Source organism: Anas acuta, chromosome 5 (genome assembly GCF_963932015.1).
Source record: "Anas acuta chromosome 5, bAnaAcu1.1, whole genome shotgun sequence".
NCBI classification, from domain to species: Eukaryota; Metazoa; Chordata; class Aves; order Anseriformes; family Anatidae; genus Anas; species Anas acuta.
Window position 1 is genome coordinate 16803857 of NC_088983.1, and position 12492 is coordinate 16816348.

Genomic DNA, 12492 nt, shown 5'->3' on the forward strand with positions numbered 1-12492 from the left:
CTGCTGGCACCAACTCCACCTGCTGGAAACAACCTAACACCCCAACCGACTTCACATTCTCTGGCTGCAGTTTCTTTATTAGGGAATTTAACTATGTGAATATCCTTGGTGATTCCTCAGTATGGCCCCAGAATCAGCCAGGTCCTGGTGCTTTAAGATTAAGCCATAAATCTTTCTGAATGAACTGATCAGAACTTGATCGGTGCCCTGGTGGGTTAATGGTAAGCGTTGGATTAGTTGAGGGCTTCTTGGTATCTGCATTTCCCATCTCTCAACAAAAACTCCAACTGCAAAGGGCTAGTGCCACCTTTAGATGAAAATTAGTATTAGATCTCTCAACAAAATTACCTCCCATTCCCGAGGCAGTATTTCAATGCCTTTCTGATTAGATATTTTGTCACACTTTCAGAATGATTAGGAAGAATTAATCAGGTAAGCTTTCTTCTTTCTCTGTCACCCTCCTTTCTCTTTTTGCCTCCTATTCAACTTTGATTTTTAAGCAATAAATACAGGAGCCCTTCTCTTCTCAGTGCTCATATCTTACCTCATCTCTTTGGATTTATCCTTAGAAACTTATAAGAAAGTCTCTTATTAATCATCATGACATTTGATTAAGGCCCATTTTGTAAGTTATTTCCACAAAGCTGTTAAGCTAACTTTGACTCTTTCTTTGACTTTTTTTTTTTTCCTTTTCCAGTACTTTACTTTTTTTTTTTTTTTTTCCACTCTAGCCTCATTTTACCTTGCTGTAGATAGCCAGAAATGTTATTATCTTCATCAGTCATCAGACTTGCAGCACCTAATTTCTCTATCAAGGAAGGACATCGTTTTGAAAGATGGTATCCAAATGATGTGTACTGGGTCTGGCTGGAATGGAGTTCGCTTCCCTCATAGCAAACCCTAGGGTGCCATGCTTGGAGCTTTGACCAAGATGTGTGGGTGCTCAGCTGCTGGCCAGTGTCAACCCACTACATGAGGATCTGGGGAACCTCTGTCTCAAAATAGGCACATGGAAGCATGGAGCATCTTATTTCTTAAGGCAAAATGGGATAGCATTACCAACAATCAAGTCTACATTCATGTTTAGCATTAACAAAGAGGAGTGGAGACTGCAAGCTAAATTCCCAGAGAGAAGCAAATGATAGCATTTGCTAATTGGCTTTGGTTTTCCATCTCTGTGTGGGTTTTATAATTACATGTAAGCTTCATTTGATTTCAAGGGCTCTGCATTTATTCCTAACAGTAGCACTTGCCAGTTTTTATTGGATGATTCCCTGGAGACCTTGCGCTAGAAAAAAAATGCGATCAACCAAACACTTCACGTTATATGTTCAGGCATATTTCTACAGCAAAATGAAACAGATGCCATTCAATCTACCACACATACAGCCAAGTGACAACTTGAGAAAGACAGTCTGCAGTGAGTCAAATCAAAAGAAGGGACTTTTCTTGATGATTTCCCAGTGCAACCAATTAAGTCCACTCTCCGCACACTGTGCGGCCTTGTTTTTCAATTTTTTATGATTTTTTTTTTTTATTTTTTTCCCTAACAATTTCCCTTACCCAAGGGGTGAATGGACAAGTGTTTGCTTTTAGCTGGGGAAATGCTCTGACATCAATGCCCCTGTATGCCATTGTAGGTTTAAAGCTTCTGATTTCAGAGCCAAGGAAAGTTTGACTTTTTTTGGTCACTTTTTTTCCCCTTTCTCTAATCCCCTACCATTTTCAAAGGAAATTGAGGCTCATTAAGAAAAGTTTTATACACATCAACACATAATTGAGGTACAATCAGATCACTAATACTACATGAGCCATCACATAATAACGTATCGGGAAAAGGGCTCACACCCTCATTGAATTTATTCACCAAATTTTAATTCCCTGCTGTGGCAGTAGGAATCAGGGACAAAAGTAATACTCTAACCTTACTGTAACATGGATGTTGGTCCCCAGCAAATGATCTGCTACACTGTCACTCTAAGGTTGGAAAACTTGCTCCATCAGAAGGAATACCCGATTTGAAAATCTTGTAGCAAAAAGAAGGCAAGCAAAGAAATTGGGAGAAAAAGAGTCCATTCACATGCTAACCACAACATGAAATAAAAATGCACTTGTATCCCATCACTATAACCATCAGGTTGATTTCCACAATCTTTTTTCTTCTTGTAATCGGCATAAGCAGTTATGTTTATGTTGCAAAACAAAATGGGTGATTTGTACAGGCCATTTACAATGGCCATGACTAGATGATTTAATACACTCTAAAAATCCATAGTTTCTCCATATTTTCTCTCCCTGTCTGACTGGTATTCTTCCCCTTTCTTGGGAACACTGGAGCTGACGCATCTACTTTGCTAACAGAAAAGATAAAGAAGGAATTTTGTTCAGACCAGGGTGCGTGTACACCAGCATAGCCAGCATCATCCCACATTTCATCATCACCCAAAATTCACCATCCCCCTCCCTGCAGGATGAGGTCCCCCCTGAACAGGTTCTGGCTTTCCAGCAGCCAGATTAAAGCCTCCCACCCCCATAAACACACTCTTCTCTCTATCCACAATCCCAGGAAAATATTAGCTCTTTGTCTAATAGGTTTAATAATGGCTTATATGCCAAAGGAAATACCAAAGAAAAGCATCAGTATCATGAAAGATGCAAGAGATGCACAGCTAATGTACTTTGACATTTAACAATAGAGTAAATAATGCAATTCTAACCAGTCAGTGAGGCACACCGTATTACAAAGAACTCCCACCAGCCCACATATCTGGTCACACAGAAATGCAGGTAGATCCCTCACGTCCAAGGCTCTGAACAAAAGCTGAAAAGGGGATTTTTCTCTTGCAACTCTCATCAGAATCCCTGTGTCTACTCAACCTTGGGTGTTCGCTCTGGGCTTCCAGCCCTTTGTCCTAGTCAGGATCTGGCTGACCTCCGCCAGAACCCCTCCATATGCTTCCCCTCTGGAGCACACGGTGCCCTGCGGTGCTCAGCTTGACAAGAGCAAATAGAAGTCACGCCTGACACAGTAAAGATGTTTGTTCCACATATGGTTGCAGCTCACGCTTTGATAGTATCTGTTCCTAAATGACAAGTTTCTCTGTTGCTCTTGATGTTAGCTGGCTCCTGCCTGCCTAACCATACCGCAAGTAGCACAGCTAAATTAAGAGCTGTTTGTTTTCAAGAAATTTTATGTTCCGTCCAACTTATTTATCTGGGGAAAAATCATATACCCCATATGCCTCTTGAAGGTTTCATAGCAAATATGCTGCTTGATGGGAGCCATAACGTTGCTAAACATAAACTGCAGGTGCCATTTCAGACATGGACACAAGCCTGTAATTCTGCCCCTCCCTCAGATCAGTGGGCCTTGAGAGGGTTTCCTCCACAGCGCTGAGGGGACACAAAGGCCTAGCTCAAGGAGCTTGTCTTAATTTTATTTACTGCCGGTTAACACTAACTTCTGACCACTGATCTGAGCATTGGGAAAAATCAAACCAAAGAGCACACTCACATAAACAGCTTTTCCCTTCCTCTCCTCCCTCCTACGACCAGGGCCATTTCCACTCAGCCCTTCCCAGCTTGCCCCGTGGGCAGTGCAGCTGGTCACGGTGCTGTGGCAGCAGCTTCACCCATGGCTCTTCCCTTCCTCCTGCTTTTCCATTGCCTCTCTGCATCTTTGTATCCTTGCCTTTGATTCCTGAGCTGGTGGCTGCCACCAGCATGGGGCAGGGGATGGCTGCCACCCACTGGGCACCCCACTCAAAGCCGCCGAAACCCTGGGCACCACCAGGCCTCTGCCAGAGCCCAGCTGCCGGGACACAAGGTGCTCCACATCTCACAGCTTCAAATTGTTACAGCTCAACTACTGCTGCTAGTACTACTACTAATATTGAAAAGGAAACCTCAACCTACCTTTGCTCCTACATCACCAGGTAAGTCAATATGCTGAAGTAATGTTAGGTAGAATAGCATTTCAGCAGTCTTTGACACAAAAAGTGTGGAAAATCCTCTAATTATTCCAGATTTGTTTCTCTCTTCTAGGAGAACATCTTTGGGATATTTTATTTTCTCCTGCAAATTTCCATTTGTTTTAGCATACATACCGAAACCAGGTTGCTATTGCTATGAGAATTGTTTCAGTCCAATTCCTTTTTGTGGATTCTTTTGTTTGTTTTACACAAGCTAAGGAATTCATGCTTTCAAAACACACATACTGAAAGCAAATCAACATTTGCTGCAGGAAGTTTCAAATATCTGCATAAAGGGGAGTTAAAAAGGAAAAAATTACACCCTTTTAGTTGGGGTATCAGAAGTGAAAGTTTTTAAGCTACTTGAAGACTGTAAAGGACAACAATTTGTTCAGACACAGAATGCAATTTCAAACACAAAAATATCATCTCTCCAGATTACGCGCTTTCGAGAAAATAGACTTTATTCTGGTCACAGAGACACATACATCCTGCTTTTCCAAAGAAGCTTCTTTATGAATACATGAAGATACATCATTCATGTCCTGCTTTGTCATTCAAGGCTCCAGTCTCAGTCCACAGCTGGAACAACGCACACACCCAAGCCTGCGAGCACAGACTTTGCATTACAGTGCTGTATATATCACAGCACAGAGGTGGGAAAGGAGCCTGTACCTGGTGAAACAGACACAATAGACAAGACACCACAACCAGATGTCACGTACATACAAATGAGTTGATGACACAGGACTGGTATTCAGTAACATCAGCCCTATTATTTTTTATTTCAGGTGGGTATAGAGTGGGTATTGGAAATGTCCTTTCAAAATGCAACTAATAGGACATACAGAAAGATACTAAAAGAACACCTTTCTTCTTTGCGTTGCATGAAATCATAGCTAGAATAAAAGCCAAAGAAAAGTCAGTATTTTGTTTTGGCATTGCACAGTTTCAGCTGATTGCACCACATAAACTTCACATTAGGTAACTGGTGATATAAAGGCCTAGTCATTTGAACTGTTACAATCAGCAGCCAACTCTTTTGTGTTATTGTAGCACATATTTACTTAATCACACTTCTAAAAAACTGGTAAGTATTAGAAAGGTTGCACAGATCATGCCAACAAAGCTTCAGGAATATTAGATCAACCTGCCTTTAAAGTTGACCTTCTAAAAATAACCTCACTATACAAATCACTTGTCTCCTTAAAGATCTTTAAATAATGCTCATTATGCTGACATGCACATCTGCCTTCAGTAAACTGAAATTAAGTTCCAGCATATACAGTTTTTCATTAAGTACAGACAGAAATTAAAAAAAAAATTAACAGAAGGTGTGTGAATGTCTTCAACAAACACAAAATAATTGCCAATATTTTATTTGAAGCAGTGACTTGAACATGCAGTCATTTGTATTGGAATTTCTTTTTAAACATAGAGAATTTCTGTGCAAACATCTCTTCTTTTCTAATTTCATCTGACTGCAGCAAGAGAAATTACTTTTCATCTCCAACTACAATGTCTTCTACAATATTCTTTACTGATGTGGCTAATAGTAACTAGCAAAGAGAATTGTGAAATAAATTATTTTTACAGCTACTGGATATGACAAAGAGTACTCAAAAATCTGTAACATCCTTGATGTTTTTATCATTCAAGACAGCTAAAGAAAATTCCACATTATCGCTAGGAATGCAATGTTCTGAAAAGACTTGGTTTTAGCAGTTCTGAATGTCATTTCATCAGAAGCAAGACAGAAAGCAATAGTTTTTTTCCCCCTCAGTTATGTTCTAGGAGTAAAATTCATGGTTCAAACATGGCACAACACAATCTTTCATGACTTCTATGCAAGAGATTTTCTGACTAGATCACAGGGATGTTTATTCCATGTATTCTACTAGTTATATCAGACAAGGTTAAGGAATAAGCAGCAATGCAGAGTCATGTAACTTCCATTAACCTAAGAGATCCCATTGGAGTGAAGAATTCAAATACAGTACAGCCAAGTCACGTACAGGCATTCACATTTCCCTGAAGGACAGCAACTTCTCTCATTCAGCAGTCTATACCCTACAAGTTTAGGGACATAACCACCAAGCCCTCCGAGCTACTGACTCTATACATCCTAATTTACACCTGATTTCAGAACTGCCATTTCCACAAGCTGAAAAGCCTAGCAAAGCAGAAAGAACAAAGCATCGTTTGCTGAGTAAAAAGCTTTATAGAAGTCTTGGGTAGCTGCTCAGTGTCCTGCAAATACTCACTGAGGTGCCTGACAAAGTCAGAATATATGGGCTTGTAAACTGGGATAAAAAAAATAAAGCGTACTGCTTTAATATACTCTTCTCTCAAGCTTAGTCCCTCTACTATACAAAAGCACCACTCATCCATTGTATCCCACCAGTGAACAGACATTCCTAAAGGGGGAGAATTGTGCAAAGATCTCAGGACCTGGTGCAAGAAACACAGTGGATACAGAGCAAAGACCTCAGGTTCTCGTGTTTTGAAACACATCCTCCAGTTTCCATAGGTAGCATAGGAACCCTAGGCTCCTATTCAACTAAATGACATACCTGTGTTAGTAAAAGAGTAATTTCTCTTCTCCCAAGCACTGTAGCAGATCAAAGAGTAGAAGACTTGTACAGATGCAACACAGAAAACACTCTGTGCTGGAGGAGATAATTACACTGCGTGTTAAAAACGTAAATCACAAATAGCGTAAAACTGGTGATCCAGAAAATAATTCTTCTGCAGATGCTACATAAGCATAATTAGACAATCAAATTGGGATCTGCCCATCTTCACCAGTTCCCTCTTTTCCCTCGTGTCTTCCTTGAGGCACCACCATTCTGCTGGTGCAGACTTGTCCAACCATACTAGACATTAAAGATGCCTTGCTCACCAATTCTCACCTGTTCACAAAGAGTCCTGGGCTAGTCACCACTTCCAGGGCTATGAATTAGCTAGGCAATGACAAAAGTGATCTTGGAATCAAAGACAAGCAGCTCACTTAACAGTTTTCCAAATAACTAAACCAGCACTGCACTTTAGTAGTTCTTATCAGTGACAGAAAGCAAGTCAAAGCTCTGCGCAGTAAGGTGCAGCTGCAGTGATGATGGGAGAGATTTTACATTTGCACAAACACAAGTAGACAGCAGACTTCCAAAGTGCAATACCCATGTATCTACCATTTTAGAGCTACAATACACAGAAAATATGGCAGAACACTCGCAACAAGAAATTAAGGTTTACTGAAGTATACATTAAAGAAATTATTATTGTTTTAAACAAACTTAGGAAGCTCAAGGATTTTCAAAAAAGGCTGATCATCATCATGAAAAGTCACTTAATATGAGGAAAATTTTTCAGCATTTTTCATTATCTAGGAGCTCAACTATATATGAAATCTGGAATTAAGGGAAATTTTTAATCACACTGCAAGTGGTTGAACAACCTAATGAATTATTAAGTGACAGAATGCTATTATCAAGAGTTAATGAAAAAAAGCATATGCAGCAGATAAAAGAGTAAATATCTTAGTCCAACAAGTCTTGTAGGAAAGCATAATACACCATGCTTGTCTCCTGAACTGATAGGCTTGCAGACACTGAAAGATCTTCCAGTAAAAGTCTCCCCTCCCAAACCTTAAACCTATGCCTAATTTATAGATAAGAGTTGGCAAGACATCCATAGCCCTCTCAAGCAAAGCAAAACATCGTCTCCCTTGAAAAGTCATTAGTTTTGGTCATTTCTCCTTACCTTCTACACTGTCTAGGGCTCTTTGTTCACCTCATCTATACTTTACTTCCAAACCAAGAGCACCAAGGCCGATATCCTTCCCAAGCCTCAAGGAGATGCTTACTTTCTTTAAGCTGCTCAACTTTAAGGAAAAACTCTTCCCCCAGTAGCTAGGAAGCTTATTTCAAAAACAATTTCAAAATTGTTAGAGCACACGTTCTGACAACCAAAGAAAAATTCCATTCACAGATCAAAGAAATAACTATATAATTTGGAAGCTATTTCTTTCTTAAAAAACAATCGGCTGAATAGTCTTGCAAATGTAGGAGTGAAATTACCAGCAGTGTGAAGCACTCAAGTTGTGTACTGTTAGGTATACAACTATTAACTCTTGTATATACAGCTTACACCGTGCTGCCTCTAGCTGTTTCTGGTATCATACACACATGCATTACAGAAATAAGCTTGAATTTTGTGTTAAAAGCAATTCTGTGAATTACTCATTTCTGTATACCAGCTTAAAGGCACTCATATATATAAGTAGCAGCAAGACTGCTAGTCAAATATTCAATCTTTCTGATGGTTGCCTTGAACATAAAGCTGACCACTTACTTCACTACACATTTTAATATCTCAATTACCAATACAGATTTATTTATTTTTTTAAGTTGGCTTTTTACAGCAATTCCTCATACACATAGAACTTGCAATTAGTACCACAGAACTTGACTGACCAAAGGCAACGCACAATATTAAAGGAAATAAGGTCATTAATTTATGATGGCATTATGTAAAAAGCAATCAAACAATAATTAAGCTGTTAAAACAGTACAAACAGGCTACACAGAATGAACAAACAAGTGTACTTTCAGAGGATGAGGCTGCCATTCTGATACTTTTCAGCTATTAGGTTTGGAAGGTATGGACTATACACAATTTCTAATTTTTCCAGTATAGCATTTTGTTTTCTTTGTGTGCTCTGTACAAGAACCAGAAGAATTTAACGCAAGCTAAAATTTCAGCAGTCCCCTCCTCCCAGCAATGAAGCAGTAGCCTATGGGCACAGCGAAACTCAGAGCACATTTCAAAAACATCGAGAACTAATGAAAACAGTACAAGAAGTAATTAAAATGCCATTTCATACAAGAGCAAAAGTAGTATTTTGACACTTCTGGAAGAGAAATGCGAACTATGAAAAGTCGCTATGAATTTCTTTGACAAACATGATGTTAACTGCTCAACTCATTGATTCACAGACACAGAAGCTGAACGGAAGAACTGTTGCCATCAACTCCCAGGAAGCAGATTAGGATCATGGCTTGCAATACCAGAGTGGTTTTTGACTCTAACAAACTAAATTTAGACCCAGTTACATAAAAAATACTAATAGCCTTAACACTTTTAATCAGCATAAGAGGTTTAGAGATATACAAATGATTTAAAGTCTGTTGACTAGTTTTATACTGCATTTGCAATATTGTGCATTAGTAAAATCAGGGAGATTATGAAAGAAATACTGAAGCATAAGAAAATTACATAAAACATGAAAAGCTGGCTATACAGAGTGACTCCAAACCTTGATGCTAACAGAATATTTTTCCAGAATACATCAAAACCAGAATTTCTCTATAGATTCCTGCAGCATGGAGGCTGGCCTAGGCAAGTAATACAACGCAAATACCTACTGGGTTCACAAAGTAGGCTGGACTCTCTTTAAATGCAATATTAATTCTTGTGATCCTACACAGGGCAAAAAACGAAATGCCTGTTATCTTCGTGCCGTTGCACACTGCCGATGGATCCGTGGCTAGCCCAACAGCACGAAGCAATCTGGCAGACTTTCAAGTGCCAAGCCTGGCATGGTGACGGGCAATATGCTCTGCCAGCTGTGCTGCTTCTTCAGGAGCAGCAAAATGTATCAAGTATTGATCACACCATGCTCAGGGTTCCCCACCTCAAGGAATTAACACATTCCTTGGAAACAGGAGAAGATGCCAACATTGTCCTTATAAAAACAATTACTTGGATAAGCTACAACCATTGCCCCAGGCATGCAATAAAATTGCAAAATAGGTGGCAATGTTGTCATATGTTCTACCTCCCACTTTTTTGAGAGAATCTGCATCATGAAAACATTTTCAAGTTCACATCCTGAAGCATCTGTAGCAGACCAGTTAGCTAAACTGTGTTTTTTTATAAAACTTGAATAGCTCATTGTACAACGTCATCAGAAAGTGACCCTTAAAGGCTTGTTTTCTACCACTGCATCCTAACTGATAGAGGAAAGAAACAGGTGACAATTACTGAGTGCTATGGACGACCAAGTTCTATCTACATTCAATTTATTTCAAAAATCTTTCAAAATCCTTCGTGCAATTTTTCTAAACCACTTGAGTATTACTAAAGATAACAAGAGATTACCCACCGTTCTTCAGAATTATTTCTAAGAAACACTGCAAGTAACACTGAGATGCGCACGCTATCGAGCTTACCTGGTTGGATTTAGGGGGGGGGGGGGGGGGGGGGGGGGAGAGAAAGATCAACTTTGAGGCAATTACTGTAAAATACTTTTCAAGGAAAGTATTATCACTGAAACCCGACTAGGAACTCCTGCAGCTGATTGTTCTTCCTGCTAAACTAGAGACATCATGAGAGGAAGCAGCAGTTTCTGCAGATTAGAATACCTGCAATGGCATTCCATAAAACTACAACTTTAAACAAGCCCTAATAAAAATTTAGCTTTCAATTTCTCAGCTATTAAACATTTTTTTTCTTAGCAGGACACGTTTTCAGCGACTTAAGCTGGCTCACGCTAGATCATGTTTTTGTTCTGATTTACATAGCTGTAAACCAGCCAAGGAAGTCACTGTGCTGGGCGTCACAATTTTACGGTTTAGACCTGGTGAGACAACTACTCCAGGCTCCTCGCAGAAAGGCCAACTGAGTTAAATGACAACTCTGAGAAGGTACCAACAAAGACGTCATCCATAAGAAACTGAACACTCCAAGAGCTAGCTCTCACTTAATATCTGTGTTTTAAAGTTAAGTCTTTGTAATTGACACCTTAAATATTTCTAACATCTGATTAGCCACAAAGGAAATAATTGCAATTGTATCTAAAAAAAATCCACGCTGGAGATGGAATAGTTCATTTGCTGCGGAAGTTATGCCTTTGCTTTTTGACAATAAATACAAGGCTTTATTTACCTCACCTTAAATATCAGCAAGGGCGCCATAACCACTACCACGTGAAAAACCATCCCCTTTGATTTTCTTATGCAATTCTCCAAACCCAATTTTAGGATACTGCTACCAACCTTGGGCTGCATCAGACAGAAATGTGTTGGGTTTTTTTGTTTGTTTGTTTGTTTGTTGTTTTTAAACTGAAACTACCATCTTTCCAAAATTGTTTGGAACTCCCACAGAAATACCTCTTGGAGAGGTTTGCAGCACTTCAGAAAACCTGCACTGAAAATGAGTAATATCTGAGAAAACAAGTATGCTATTGAAATCAACTTTGCACTCATTACTAAAATTTGTGAATACCAGCCTGCAGTGACAGACTATGCTTTTTGGCAGATGCTTAGCTCATTATCATTCAGCTGCTGAACCACAAATCCAGCTTGCATCACCTAAGAGGATTATGCAACAACAGGCAGGTTATTACTGCTTACAGCTCAAATGCTGAACTAGCTTGTTTGTAATGTTTTGAGCTTCTACGGACCCTTCTTTTCAAGGAAAACAGATCTGTGGCTTATTGGAAGTTCTACTACATTCTTCTACAGAAATGCTGTAATTTATTTTACTTTGTATCACAGTGGTAATATATAACCTAGCAAGGAGAATACAATTTACAGCACACAGCATGAAACAATATAGTTCTCCCATACCTCCCATATTTATCAAGCTTTCACATTCTATCTACATGTAAGACAAAATACTTGTCAATTAATGGGTATTTAAAATATTGCTTCTCTATTTTCCTTCTACATTAAGTATTTCAGACCTCAAAAGTATTTTTATTTTTTTTAAGACTAGTGCTGCTCACATTGACTTAGCTAACTATCCTGGTCTGCATTTACAGCAAAAAAGGCATGCGACAGCAAGTTGCATTTACCAAGTGAGTATTACTGATGCACTTTTTGCTTCTTGAGTCATAACAATCAGAAAGTCTCAGAGGATAAGTTCTAAAACCGGTTGAAGTATTTTTAAAAATCAAGTGTTTTAAAAAATAAATTTCAATGGATTTTTAACTTCCATCAGTTCCTTACACAGTTTTCAGATCAAGACCTAAAATTGTTTACTGGATAGCAGATTTGACTGTTGATCATCTTCATCACCAACAACTTTTTAAAACTACAAAAACATGTAACATCCATGAAACAGAACACTGTACCATTTTTCAGATCATTACATTAAAATTTCTTTTGCTGAAGTCTCTGAAAGTGTTAGTGGTTACAGTGTTTTCCCCAACCAACACACTCCACTTTCCCAACTGAAATACTAATGTGTGTCATGCCTTACTAAAGCAATCTTGATTCTGCACAATGTGTTTTGGGATAGAACCATCTATAATAATTACTTGGGGGGAGGGAATGGCTTTGTAGGGCATCTCCTTGCTTGTTTATTCCAAAATAAGCAGTGCTTGACTGCAATTAAAAGGTAGTATAGGAACAGGAAGAAAAGAATATGAAAATTAAGATTCACCCACAAATACTGCAAAATGTGATGGTGGGGCACAGCAAGTGTCAGCCTTTCCTGTGCGTCAACACAGCTTTGGAAT